The 14,157-nt window shown below is 47.5% G+C and overlaps 2 long non-coding RNA genes across 2 annotated transcripts in view; one reads left to right on the forward strand and one right to left on the reverse strand.

Moving 5' to 3' along the window:
- LOC146397680 (uncharacterized) overlaps positions 1-10,649 on the reverse strand; it is a 48,063-nt gene extending 37,414 nt beyond the window's left edge. The window contains exon 1 of the long non-coding RNA XR_014824573.1: positions 10,457-10,649. This is a non-coding gene — a long non-coding RNA (uncharacterized LOC146397680). The remainder of the gene's footprint in view (positions 1-10,456) is intronic.
- The window catches only part of LOC110256395 (uncharacterized), a 171,548-nt gene that overhangs the window by 4,995 nt on the left and 152,396 nt on the right, over positions 1-14,157 (forward strand). The window lies entirely within an intron of this gene.

Below are 14,157 nucleotides of genomic sequence, written 5' to 3' on the forward strand. Positions count from 1 at the left end.
TTTGTATATGTTTGAGGTTAAGCACTTGTCAGTTGCATCATTTGCCACTATTTTATCCCATTCTGTAGGTTGTCTTTTAGACTTTTTTTTAAAGTTGTTTCCTTTGGTGTGCAATAACTTTTGGAGAAATTCTTTATTCTATTTTTAATGATATTCCTGCTGTTTAGAGTATTCCAGATTGCACATTTTTCCATCTTAGAATTTTGACTATATCTTGTCACGCTCTTCTGGCCTGTAGTGTTTCTGTAGAGAAATCAGCTGATAGCCTTGTATGAGTTTCCTTATAATTAACTCTTTCTTTTTCTCTTGCTGCCTTTAGAATCATCTCCTTATCTTTAACTTTTTTAACTTTTGCCATTTTTATTATAATATGTCTTGGCGTGGGTCTGTTTGGGTTCAACTTGTTTGGGGCCCTCTCTCCTTCCTGTATCTTGATATCTGTTTCCTTTATATCTGTAAAATTTTCTGCCATAATTTCTTCAAATGTATTTTCAATCCCCTTTTCTTTTTCTTCTCCTTCTGGAATTGCTATTATGCATAGATTGGCCCACTTTATATTATCCCATAGATCTCTTATATTGTTTTCATGTTTCTTCATTTGGTTTTCTATCTGCTGATTGGGTGATTTCCAATATTCTATCTTCCAAGTCGCTTAGTCATTACTCTGCATTATTCATTCTACTCTTCAATACCTTTAACTCAGTTTGCATCTCCGCAAATGAATTTTCTAATTTTTCTTGGCTCCTCATATTTTCTAGTTCCTTTTAAAAGCAATCTACATTACTATTCATATCCACTCTTAATTCCTTCAGAATTTTCATCATCTCCTTTTTGAACTCAGAATCTGTTAAACTGACACTGTTTTCATTGTTTGGTGCTTCAGGTGAATTCTGTTCCTTTAACTGGGAATGGTTCCTGAACTTCTTCATTTTCCTTGTATTTTTCTACTTCTATGAGTTTAGGGAAACCAAATACTATAGTCTTGGAGGGCTATTTATATGTAAGAGTGCCTCTGGGTAGTTTGTGAGGGCTTATTATTTGTGTGTGGGGGGGGCTGCTTTTGGCTTGGATGCTTTCTGTCTCTTTCCTCAGGTGTGCAGGCTGTTATCCTCTTTATGAGGTGTGTACTGTTGTATAGCCTATATGTGCTTCAGGGAGATGGAGGTAGTGGGCAAAGCTTGTAGCTAGTGCCTGGATGCTGGGCCCTTGACAGAGTGAGGACTGGCAGGGAGGCAATGCAGGCTTTTCCTGGTTGCTGGCCTAGGGAAGTGGCAGTGACATTCAGGCTGGTGTAGGCAATGCCCAGAGCCTTTGGCAGTGGCAACAGCAGTGTGTATACATTCCCAGGGGAGTGAGAGTAACAATGGGTGGTGCTTGGTTGCAGTACCCTCCTCTGAGACAATCCCTGAGGTGCCTGGGCCTGCAGGTAGTACCTGTTCATGGACCCCTACTGTTGGCAGGCCACACTCACATCTGGAGTCTGAGATGGCTGCTGTGTGTGGTTTGCCCCCACCACCTATAGCCCGTGCAAGAGGTTCCCCACCACCCAAGATCCCTCACATACTCAGAGAAAGATAATCCTATGGTGGTTCCACCCCTCCCCCTTTTGCTCTCCCCAACAATGGCACCTTGCTTCTCCTATGGGCCCAGTTCTCCTGCAGTGTTCTATCAGCTGTGGCACTCAGCTTCTCAGCCTCAGCTTTGTAGCCCCTCAGGCTGTTTCCACATAGCCATCTCTAGTCCTCTCCCCAAAACTGACCTCTGAAACCTGAGTCTCAGCACCCAGCACTCTCTCGAGTGTCTCAGGCTATGGTGTCTCAGGAGGTGGTACTGATGGTCTGTATGGCTCTCTCTTTATTTTGCCCTCCTCTGTTTGGCTACTGTGTTTTTCTCCCAGGTGTTGAGGTTTCCACTCTGTCTTGGCTAATCTCCTGATCAGTTAGGTGGACTCCCAGGGTACGGGTTCCTTTCTTCTTTCACAGCTCCCTCTCAGGAGTGCTGGCCCCATCCTGATTCTTTTTTTTCCTCTTCTCTCTTTTTTTCCTCCTTTTTTTTCTGCCCAGTTATGTGGAGGGTTTCTTCCCCTCTCCTTTTTTTTTTTTTTTTTAAGGGCCGCATCACAGCACACGGAGGTTCCCAGCCTAGGGGTTGAATTGGAGCTACAACTGCTGGCCACAGCCACGGCAACACAGGATCTGAGTCATGTATGCAATCTACACCACAGCTCAAGGAAATGCCAGATCCTTAGCCCACTGAGCAAGGCCAGGGATTGAACCTGTGTCCTCAGGGATGCTAGTCAGATTTGTTTCTACTGAACCATGACGGGAACTCCTCTTGCCCTTTTTGAAGATTTAAGGTCTTCTGTCAGTGTTCAGTAGATGTTCTATGTGAATCGTTCTACATGTAGATTGTTTTTAATGTGTTTGAAGGTGAGCATCACATCTTACTCCTCCATCATCTTGATCCCACCTGCTTTTCCATTCTAAATGCAATGGTTTACATCTTCTAACCCCAACTCCCAGTCTATCCCATTCCCCACCACCACCACCTTGGCAACCATAAATCTGCTCTGCATGTCTGAGTCTGCCTCTGTTTATCAGATAGGTTCATTTGTGCAATACATTCACCCCTTTGGATTATAGGGAAGGAGCGACTTTTGACTAAGGAGCAGTGCAAGGTATGTCTTTGCCCAGAACATAAGGCCTAGCTGATGGCTCCCATGTCCTGCCACGCAAATGCAATTGCCTTTATGTTAGCAATTGACAAGAAGTCTGGAACATGTTTGATTCACTGGAATGAGAGCCTGGCAGCACCAGCCAGGGGATTCCTAGCTGCCTCCTGTCCTCTTAGCTATGTCCAGGATTCTGTAGCAGGACCACCCACCTACAGTTGGGTGATGGGTATGCACTGGAGTCTGGTGAGTGGCACCTCTGCCCCCAGAGTTGGGCAGTGCACAACCTGAGCAGAAGTACACAGTGTTCCTCTCTCCAAGCCCCACAGTGTTTCTTGTATTCCTTGTGAATCATTTAAGACCCTCAGGAACAGCTGTGCATATGCTGGGAATGGGCAGTTTTAAGTGGTCCCAGATCTGCTCTTTTGAAACAAACTCTGCCATTTGAAGGGATATTCTGGGAAAAAGAATATCGATCTCCATCCCAGTCATCTAGGGGTGGGGAGAGCTGGGGAAAAGGACACAGCAGGACAAGTTTTAAAATATACACTCAGTTTGTTTCTTTCTAAGGGCCCTGCCCGGGGCTTCAGATGGCAGGCAGGTCTGCCATTAGCCAAGGGCAGGAGATACATTCTCTGAGATACTTTGTGTCCAGAGGTGTGAGGGCAGGTGTAGAGAAGTGGGCTGAACACAGAAGACAGCTGCAAACCATTCTGTCAGCACCAGCCCTTGGTTTTGGTACCATGTGTTCCAAACCACCTGACAAATGTGCCTTGAGCCTTGCCAGAGTCTCCTGCAAGATAATGGCCCCTTTTCTCCCCACTGTCCCTGTCTAATGAGGCACTTCTCACATTTGAATCTGTATGGTGATGGAGAGATAGTGGCCCGTTTATTCTTAATAATGCTACTGAAAAATACCAGTAATTACATAATGGCTACTGAAAAATCACATTTAAGTAAATGAAGAGAGGGATGATTTTTATTACATTTCCCCCAATGACTATGTAATTACTGGCTATAAAAGCACCTTCCTGACTCACAAAATAACCACCTTTTGTCCTCATGAGAAGAGATGAGATGTGTGCTTATTTGTGCAGATCAGGTGGCCCGAGATATTTGGGGTAAACTACCCTCCTTAGTCCTCCCAAATTACACTGCTCCCTCCTGAGTTAGCTGGTGGGATCGGCCCTGTCCTCCTGCACCTGTGGGTTGCACATGGGTGGGAGGACAGAGTCTAGGCATATGGGTCATCTCTGCACCTCTGCACACAGCCCCCACCCCATCTCAAGGAGAAGTCTCCCATCTTTCCAGGCCAGAGCCAGCACAGCCTCCTCCATGGAACCTTCCCGGTGACCCAAACTTTGCTCTGATCCATTTCTGAAAGAAAGGAGAGGGGTCCCAGTGTGGGCAGAAACAACTGTTTGCCTCTTCCTCCTGGGCACACAGCTAGAGGACCTCCCCTTATAATCAGGTAGAGCCCGGTGGCTGAGATCTGGTTGATGTGGGTGGAAGACATGAAGGCCAATGACAAGCCTGGCGCATAAAAATGTCCCAGCTGCCATAATCACTCTCATTCTCTCCCCACTCAGAGGCCCCTGAGCAGTGAGGAGGGGAGGATATTGGGACCCTGAATGGTTATGCAGAGCCGAGGGCCCCACCCTGCTGTAGACTGTGCCTAAGAAGAAATTTGAAGATTCTGTGCCATAAGACATTCATATGGTATTAGAGCCCTAAATTTTGGGGGGCACATGTGTGACAGCAGCAAAGTCCTCCTAACTGATAAATGCAGAGATTAACCAGAGGTCCCTGGTAAGCCCAGTTCTCCATGGAGACTGGCTCTCTGAGGACCAGCTGTAGGTGAAACCAGAGAGTTGACAAAATGCCCTCTTGCTAATTTCCTGCTTGCCACATCTTTCTTCATCTTCTCCTAGCCTGGTGCCCTCTTCCTGCTACTCACTGGGTCCAGGCTCTCTCCTACTCATTTCCTGGTGACTCCATGGTCCCAGGTAAGCTTGCATCTTCAAAGTAGTTGCAAAACAGGGCAATGTTTAACTCAAAGGTGGAAAGCTCTGAGCGTGGAAACTCAGGCCCATGATACAGATCGTAGAAGGAGGTAATTTAGGGTAAACTACCCACCAGGGGTTATTCCAGGCCCTTCTAAATCCCCCAGCCTCAGGCTTAAGAGGGTCTGACTAGGAGACCCCTAGAGCCCCTTCTGCCCCCAAACAGCCCTGCATCTTGTCACCAGTTACTCCCATGTGTGTCCATTTCCAGCCTCTTTTCTCCCTGCTGTGTATTCCCAGATCAAGGTTCCTCCAAGCCTCTATCATCTGGCAGGGCTGTTCCTGCAGGGGTGAGGCTCAGGCACGCTTTGGGAGGCAAACTACACCCCCCAAGCCACCAGAGGAGCTGCCTCTGGTCACCAGACTCCACCCTGAGGCCCTCCTTTCATGGGGCTGTGTTCTCTCTCTGCCCCTCAGTGCGCTTTGCCCAGGCTCTCAAGAGCTTTGCCAATGGGAGGCCTCCTTTCCTGCTGCTTTACCTGCTGCTGGCTCTCCAAGGAGCAGAGCATCTGATCTAATCCAACCTTCGCCACACAGCTTCAGTTTCCAAATGAGGATTGTGAGAGAAAAACTAACTGAATAACTTTTAGGTTTGTACAATGCGCTGTAGTTCCCAGAGAATTTTCATCAAAGATGTAAGAGTGCCGTATTTCAGAGCAAGGGTTCTGGAGGCAGAGAGACCCGTGTGAAATCCCAGCCCCACCACCTGATCTTCAGTAAGTTCCATTACCTTTCAGAACCTCCTTTTCCTCCTCTGCATCATGGACCTAATCACAGCACCTCTCTCGTGAGGTGCGATGTGGGGATTCAGTGAGTTCGTGTATCTAGAGGGCCTGGGCTGATGCTGGGCTCACAGTAAACACTGTATTAATGTCTATCATTAGGACTCTCTCTACCCAATCCTCTGTCTACCATTTATTTTAATTTTCAACTAGCCTGAAAGACTGGCAGAATGACTATCCCATTTTGCAGTGAAGGAAAATCGACTTAGAGAAATCATGTGGCTGCCCAAGGCCATGGAAACAGGCAGTGGCTGAGGTGAGATAAGAGGCCGTCTCAGTCCTGAGTCCAGTGCCCTTGCCCCTCTTTGCCGCTTTGTACATGTGGAGCATTTTCAGATTTCTTTGTCACGTGGACATTTTTAGATCTCTGTCTGGGAAGGCCCCCTCTCCTTCCCTCAGCAAAGCATGAGACTCTGAAGGGCAGGAATCTTGTCCTCCAGGTCTCAGGGCCTCCCTGCCTCCATGAGGGACAGAGGACTGGGCTTTGGGGTGAGTCTACTGGACAACTTGGTAGCTTTGCGCTGGTCCCGCCTCTCATTTCTCTCTCACTGGGAGGCCCCAGACAGCCTGAGCTTCCACTTCCATGTCTCTTCCTGCCTGTCTCCTGACAGTTGAGAGCCAGTGAGGGCAACATGCAGCCTGCAGGCTCTGCCTGCCTGCCCACCTCCCAGCAGCAAGCAGCGCGCAGCCTGAACTGAGCCAGGCAGATGCTGCTGCTGATAACAACACAGAGCGAGGAGGCATCTGCTGGCTCCCTGCTTGGCCAGGACCATTAGGGCTCCCTGGGCAAGAGGCAAGCTCCCTGCCTGGCCCCTTCTCTCATGTTTGAATTAACCAGACAGGACGGCCTGCAGTCCCCTAAAACCCTAAATGGAACACTCCAGCTCTGCACTTTGGCTCACGTGGGAGGGGCTCAGGGACTGTGAACCTGTCAGCCTGCAGGTCACATCCTGTGGTCTGGTCTAAGTCCTTGGCCACCAGATGGCCTCTTTCTCCTGACCCTCCTCGACATTCTGTTTTAGAGGCAAGCATCATGTCTCCAGCTTCACTTATTTGGTTATAAAAGATGAGGCAAAGAAGCAAAAATACACAAAGGATGGTTTGGGCAGCTCTGGAGTTCTGACCTACATCCAACCATCAGCTACCTCAAAGCATTTGGAAAGGATCATAGAACCTCAGTCCCCTGTGGGAAACCTCAAAAGCAAAAAAGAAGCTGCCTTTGACCTAATAGTGGAGGCGAAAACTTTGACTGCTAAAACTTTGCTTGTGAAAAATCTTTCACTCCACGGATTTTCCTTCCTAACACTTGACATGTATGGCTAATTGAATTGAAAAAGTAGATGCTAAAATTTAGATAGGGAAAAAACAGAACCAGGGGAGACAAAGCAATTTTGGAAAAGAGTACATTTGGGGCCTGTGCACCCCAACTTTCAAGGCTGCCTGCAGCAGATGACAGTGTGGTATTAGCAAAAGAAGAGACTCAGATCCATGGGCAGAATAGAGAACCCAGAAATAGAGCCACATGTGTACGTACGGTCATTGAATTTTGACAAGGGCACCAAGGCAAATTCATAGCACTTACCACTATCACCATTCAAAATGATGTGTCTGTGTTTCAGTTAAGGCCTGTCTCCCCTCCTTGGCTGCAGGCCCAGGCAGGAGAAAGGCTGTTTTACGTGTTCACAGCTATGTCCTCAACATTTACTGCAGTGCCTGGCATAATCCTGAAGTTTCATAAATATGTTTTGAAGGAAAGAAGGGAGAAGACTGGCAGGAGAGCAGTCTTGATGCTCTGGGCATGAATGGGATCTTTCTCCAAAGGCAGACTTCTGTCAACATCCATAGAGCTATTCTTTCTTTTTTTCTTCACACATACAAGATACTGCATAATGTTTCGTTCATGTGACAACTCTCTTTACTTCCAAAATGTGGTTTTTCCTGTTACAAGGACACGGATATGAAAAGCAAGCCTTTGTACCATCTGCTCTGGCAGGAAGGATTGCATCGTTAAGATGGCAAATCATTTCAGCTCCAGATTTAATCAGCCCAAAACCTTTGCAGCTCCTTCTATGAGCTCGTTGTGGTCTGGGTGAGGACATCTTCTGTCTCTTGTAAGGACACATTATTGATTTACAGTCCTCCCAGATAATCTAGGATGATCTCATTCCAAGAGCTTTAATTTAATTACATCTGTAAAGACCCTTTTTTCCACATAAGGTCACAATCACAGGTTCTAGGGATTAGGACAAGGACATGTCTTTTTAGGGGTCACCATTCAACCTATCACACACATGGGGGTCCAAACTCACATTCAGGACCAGCAGTTCATAACTGTGTGCTGGGGCCACTGCATAGATGCCAGTTAGCTAAAAATTGTCTTCCACCAAACATTAAATTATTTAATCCTCAAAGAGATCTGGGAGGTAGTATTATTATCCTATTTTAAATGAGGAGATCAAGACACAGAGAGATTGAATGAAGTCTCAAGATCACACAACCTTCGTGAATTAGAACTGGAACATAAAACCAGGCCGGTGAGACAGATGACCACAGGTTTTTAATCCCCCTTTAGCAAAAGGAGGGTGCTTTATGCCCAAAGAATAAGCCAGGGCACTCAGACTGCTGCTGCCGAAACCTTGATGGAGGCACTTCTCTTCACCCATCACCTCCCGCCACCCCACATCAGGGGTTGCCTCTGCCAACACCCCTGCACAGAGGAAAGGCCCTGGGCTGGGCCTCCGGCACTCCCCACTCTACACCCCACCCCCACCCCCCGCCCCCTACCCTGTCTGAGGTGAGATTTCACACGGGCCTCCAATGGCAGGCCTCAGGTAACACTCCTTCAGAGAAAAAAGAAATGAGCAAACGGTCTGTGTCAGCTGTACCCCTGGAGCGGGGAGACAGGCACACAGGGAAGAATTTCCTAGCAAATTGAATTGCCCTCCAATGGACTCACAGAGGAGGGAGGAGCCTCTCCCCGGAGATGCTCGAGCAGGATCCAGGTGACTACCCATCGGAGATGCTGTCAGGGGCCCTGGCTCTGGTGAGATGTGACCCAGGAGGCCACCTGAAGCCATAAGGCCTCTTATCATGGGGAAGAGGACCCTGGCTGGATCCAAAGTAATGCCCTTCCTGCACTGTGAGCTGGTGGCTCTTGTCAACAGATGATGCAGAAGGAAGCCAGACACAGAGGAATATACCCCATGCATGTGATGGTTCAGATCCTCTGAAAAGCAGATACCCACATTTAGACATATGAGAAATTTATGGAAAAATGGTCTTGAAGGATAAAGGGGAGAGAGCCAGGGACCCCTTAGACCACAGTGCAGGCCTGACCAGGGAAGGCGAGAATCCTCAGCCCTCAGGAGACACACAGGAGAAATAGGAAAGTGGCAGCCCCCAGCCAACGACGATGGAACCAGTAGAGGTACTAAGAGGGACCTGTTCCTGCATGACAGGGGACTCCTCCAACAGGTGATTAGTCCAAAGACTCCCTTCCCAGATCAGGGCTGGGCTGCCCACAGCTCGATTTGCCAGCTGCAAGCTCCCAGCAGCAGGCTTCTGTCTGGGAGCCAACCCCTTCACCCTGTGGCTCAGCTGGGTGGCTACTCGTGGCTCTGACTCCTGGCACCCACTCTTGACAATGTGGCCCCAGCCTTCCTCCCTCTGACACCAGCTGGCTGATCTGGAGATCCATTCCCCTCCAGAGGGAGGGAAACATGGGCAGAGGGAGAGCTCGGGCCCGGTCATCTGGGCTCTGTGCTGGGAGCCTCCCTGTCAGTTGAGAGAAGCAAGAGTGCCCGCTCACATGCACACATGCAGGGCCTGACATCAGAGCCAACTCCCCACAGCATGCTTGAGGAAGAAGTCTCCACTTCATAGACCTGAAGAGACAGCCTCCTTTCTATATGCCTAGGGACCTACTGGAAAGATCAAAAGCAGTTGCAGAAGGTTCCCCAAGCCTGGCTTCATCCTGAGATGAAGGACCTGGGGAATCAAGGGCTAAGAGAGTCAGAGTCCCAGAGTACCTTCGGAAGGCCAGGTCCTGCAATGCTGCCGAGAGATGGAGAAGAGTGAGGTACTTCCCATCCTCTGGAACCTCGGGCCTTTATTAAGTGAACATGTATGGAGCCCCTGCCATGTGCCAAAGTTGGCGGCAACACAGGGCCTCCTCCCTGAGCTGAGGCACCAGGCATCTGCTGAGCCCCTGTGTTTAGCAGGGGCATCATGGAGGTGAAGCAAGAACGGCGTCCCCTCCCTCAGGCAGCCTGGCAGATCCAGACACTCGCCCTTCCCTAAGGAAGGTAGCGAATGGCAGGTAGGTGAGGGACAGTGAAATCTGAGGGGGGAGAGATGGGAGCAGAGGAAGAGCTCAGGCTGAAAGGAAAGCCAAAGAAGCAGCCAAAGAAGCAAAACTGGCCTCCCTGTTCTCAGAGCGATGGTTCTGGAGGAGGGCTGCTGTCCTCTAGCGAACGGTGAGCTCATTTCAGAATGCTCATCCTCCCCCCAAGCCCACTCCTATGTCAATACCCCAGGCAGTCCCCAGGGGCCATGGCCCAGGTCAGCCAACTAAGTCCCTCCCCCATGTGCACAGGCTCCAAGAAGCAAGAGGTCAGCCTATGTGTCCCTCATCTGGGGCTCTACCCAATCTAGGGCTGGCTGGGCCATGGTCAGGTCAGCTATCACCCATCTCACAAAGCTCAGGGTCACACCAGCTTATGGATCAAAGCTCTTACTTCTGAGCCTTCTCAGAACACACAGCATTTCAGCCAGATTTTCACAGAGAAGAATTGCCACAGGTCCAGGCCAAGGACAATGCAGATTATCCTATTATAATGACTGTGGGGTTTTTTGATCTTCCTGTGTTTAATAGGATAGATAGGGAAAGCAGTGCTAAATACCATTACCCATTTTCATGGGCTGGTAAACATGGTGGTTACCTGCAAGGCTGCCTTGTAGAAGTCAGGTTATTCCTTGACACCCTGTTTCCATTCTCCTTAGATGTTGCAGTCTCTTTCAGCTGGAGCACCCGGCTACAGCAGGCTAAACCATCTCAGACGGCCTTGTATCTGCAGTATGGGAATCTAGCTGCTTTCTACAGCATCTACAGTGGCCTGTGGCTACAGCATCTACAGTGACTCAGATCATTTTCACAGCTTTTCAGTGCTTTTCTCTCAGATCAACCAAAGTATGGGATAGGAAATGATGCAGTGTTAAGTTGGCCCAATCTCTCACACTAGATGTTTCAACCAGCAAAGAAGTATTACTTAAGAAAATAGAGGGCAAACATACCAGTTTGCATTGCCAAATAAAAACTGTTCCTCCCTTACTGTTCCCTCGGCATCTTTAGGGACAGGGATGGCTTTGTGAGAAACAGTTACTTCTCCAGGAGGCAAGAACCCTGGCTTCAGATAGGATCTTTGGCAGGAAATGAATGGGGGCATTTCATAAATGTGCTTTTCACTCCAAGCCCTGCTCAGAAGGTACAGAGCCAAGCTAACCAGGCCCATGTGATGGCTCCAGTTATGGGTTACATCAGCCCTCAGTGCCCAGTCTCGTCTCCTGATGGTATCTCATACCCAAGCCTGTGATCATAGTGCAGTGTAGGTGCTGTAATTTCCTCACTATGCTGCCCTGAGCACAGCTGATATTTTCAATGTTGAGTTCAAGGGCCTAAGGAAGCCCCCGTTGACCACTCCAGACTGTGCTGAGTTCTTTCTCTGAACCTTGATTGCACCCGGGTCAGCACCTAAAAATGCGGCTCCTAGCCAGAAGCTGGAAGAGCTAGAAGGGGCCACAGGGACCTCACAAATCCTGCCACCCACTCCATCCCCCCATCACCCATTCTCTCTTCAGTATCCCCAAGAAGAATTGTCCTGCTTCTGAGCACCTGCATTGGAGGGCACTCATGACTTCAGGAGGGAGGAGGGAGGTCCTCAGGTAGGTCTTACTGTCAGAAGTGGCTTCACAGCGTTAGATGTGACCCCTTTAATTTCCACTCACAGCTCCTGGTTCCACCCCTAAGAGCCACACAATTGTAACCCTTCCTTCTTCCATCTGACAACTTCCCCAGGCCCCTTGACAAATAGCTCCTTTTCCTTCTGTAATCCCTCCCCTTGCCCCAATGCCACTGATTGTCCTCTAGTTATTTAGCTCCCTTTTCTCACCAAGTGGACTCAGGAGCTGGCTTTTTCTTCCTTTGTGTTCAACAAGTGCCTTCCTTGCTGGCCTCCCGCTCCCATGTCTTTCTCACCATAAACCTCATATGGGATTGAGCCCATAGTCAGCATCCACCTTGCAGATGCCCAGCAAACTCAGCACCTTCTGCAGAAGCCACATCAAATGCTGGCTCATATTTTTCTGAGGCCCTTTGAACAATGCACGGCCAATCGATAATATATCAAGTGCTCTGATGGCCTCATAGCAAACACAAAGTCAGGTCAGTCCTGAGTTCTGCAATCCATGGTGGATAAGAGACCCTTGTGCTAGCCCATAGCACATGTCCCCCTAAGACTTGAGCCTCAGCAGAGACTCCCCTTCAAACATCAATGACCAAAATTATGGCTGTTTTCTTGCTGCAGCTTAGATAGTGGAGGGATCTTCAGAATTGCTTAGAGTTGAGCTTTTTTGCAAATGAACTTTCACAAGAATATAAAACAACTCTGGCAAAGCTTCACAGGAGGACACTCTGGTAGGAGGCCTAAGCCCCAAAGCTCATCTTCCCCCCTCAGAGATCCCTTAGAATCATTATTGGAACCATAGGGTTCCCTGGAACAGAGTGAGAACCACCACCCCAGATCTTGCTCTGTAACTTGGATTTGTGAAGGACCTGCTGACCTGCCAAACTGCCAAACATTTCCATCTTACATCTCTTGCACCTACTAGAAGATAGGACAACTCAAACTTAGAGAACTCTGGAGTTGGAGAGAAGCAGAGACATCTTCTTGACAAATTCTCTCACTTGACAGGGAAGGAAATCAAAAACCCCGACCAGAAGAAGAACCCATGTTAAGATACAGAACAAATGGTAGCAGAGCAGATGGCGACCCAGTGTGGAAATGGAGGAAGGGCCCTCCTCACTGAATGAGAGATGGGAAGCCCTGGAGCAGCATGTGGCTCTGGGAAAGTGGCCACTGGAGACCTGCACTGTTCCTCTGTGCTCACTACTAGCCTCAAATACCCCTCCAACTGGTGACCCTCAAAGCCAATCAGCTCCCTCCATGGGGGTCTGTCCCGGTTTGCCTGATGGACCACTGCTCTTCCCTGACTCTACACCTCATCCGAATTTATTATTTTTCCATTACTCCTGCATCCTCCTCTCCATACATTAAACTGATCCTTTTAAAAAAGCCAGAGACCTGTTATTTCTCAAATAACATATAATTTTGGGGGTGAATTTGTCTTTTCTTTGATTTATGGACATAAATTTTTTTTCTTTTTTTTAATTTTATGATTTTTATTTTTTCTGTTATAGTTGATTTATAGTGTTCTGTAAGTTTCCACTGTACAGCAAGTGACCCAGTCATATATTCTTTTTCTTACATTATCCTCCATCGTGTTCCATCACAAGTGCTAGATATAGTTCCCTGTGCTATACAGCAGGATCTCATTGCTTATCCACTCCAAATGCAGTAGTTTGCATCTACTAACCCCAAATTCCCAGTCCAACCCACTCCCTTCCTTTCCCCTTGGCAACCACAAGTCTGTTCCCCAAGTCCATGAGTTTCTTTTCTGTGGAAAAGTTCATTTGTGCCATATATGAGATTCCAGATGTAAGTAATATCATATGGTAATTGTCTTTTTCTTTCTGACATGTCATTTAGTAAGAGACTCTCTAGTTCATCCATATTACTGCAAATGGCATTGGTTTGTTCTTTTCTATGGCTGAGTAGTATTCCATTGTGTATATATACACACACATCTTCCTAGTCCAATCATCTGTAGATGAACATTTAGGTTGTTTCCATGTCTTGAGTATTGTGAATAGTGCCACGATGAACATATAGGTGTATGTATCTTTTTCAATGAAAATTTTGTCTGGATATATGCCCAAGAGTGAGGTTTCTGGGTCACATGGTGTTCTATATTTAGTTTTCTGAGATACTGATATACTTTTTTCCGTAGTGGTTGTACCACTTGACATTCCCATCAACAGTATAGGAAGGTTCCTTTTCTCCACACCCTCTCCAGCATTTGTTATTTGTTGACTTGTTAATGATGGCCATTCTGACTGGTGTGAGGTGGTACCTCATAGAAGTTTTGATTTGCATTTCTCTCATAATCAGTGATGCTGAGCATTTTTTCATGTGCTTGTTGGCTATCTGTATATTTTTTTTGGAAAAATGTCTATTCATGTCTTTTGTCCATTTTTCGATTCGGTTGTTGGTCTTTTTGCTGAGTTGTATAAGTTGTTTGTATATTTTAGAAATTAAGCCCTTGTCAGTTGCATCATTTGAAACTATTTTCTCCCATTCCATAGGAGGTCTTTTTTTTTAATGGTTTCCTTTGCTGTGCAAAATCTTGTCAATTTGATTAGGTCCCATTTGTTTACTTTTGCTTTTATTTCTGTTGCCTTGGGAGAATGACATAAGAAAATATTTGTACAGTTGATGTCAAAATGTTTTGCTTATGGTCTCTTCTA

The sequence above is a fragment of the Sus scrofa genome, chromosome 13 (assembly GCF_054392235.1).
Source record: "Sus scrofa isolate SSC_HxYL_T2T_F1_AM1 chromosome 13, Sscrofa_HxYL_maternal_Yorkshire_Landrace_v2.0, whole genome shotgun sequence".
In the NCBI taxonomy this organism is placed as follows: domain Eukaryota; kingdom Metazoa; phylum Chordata; class Mammalia; order Artiodactyla; family Suidae; genus Sus; species Sus scrofa.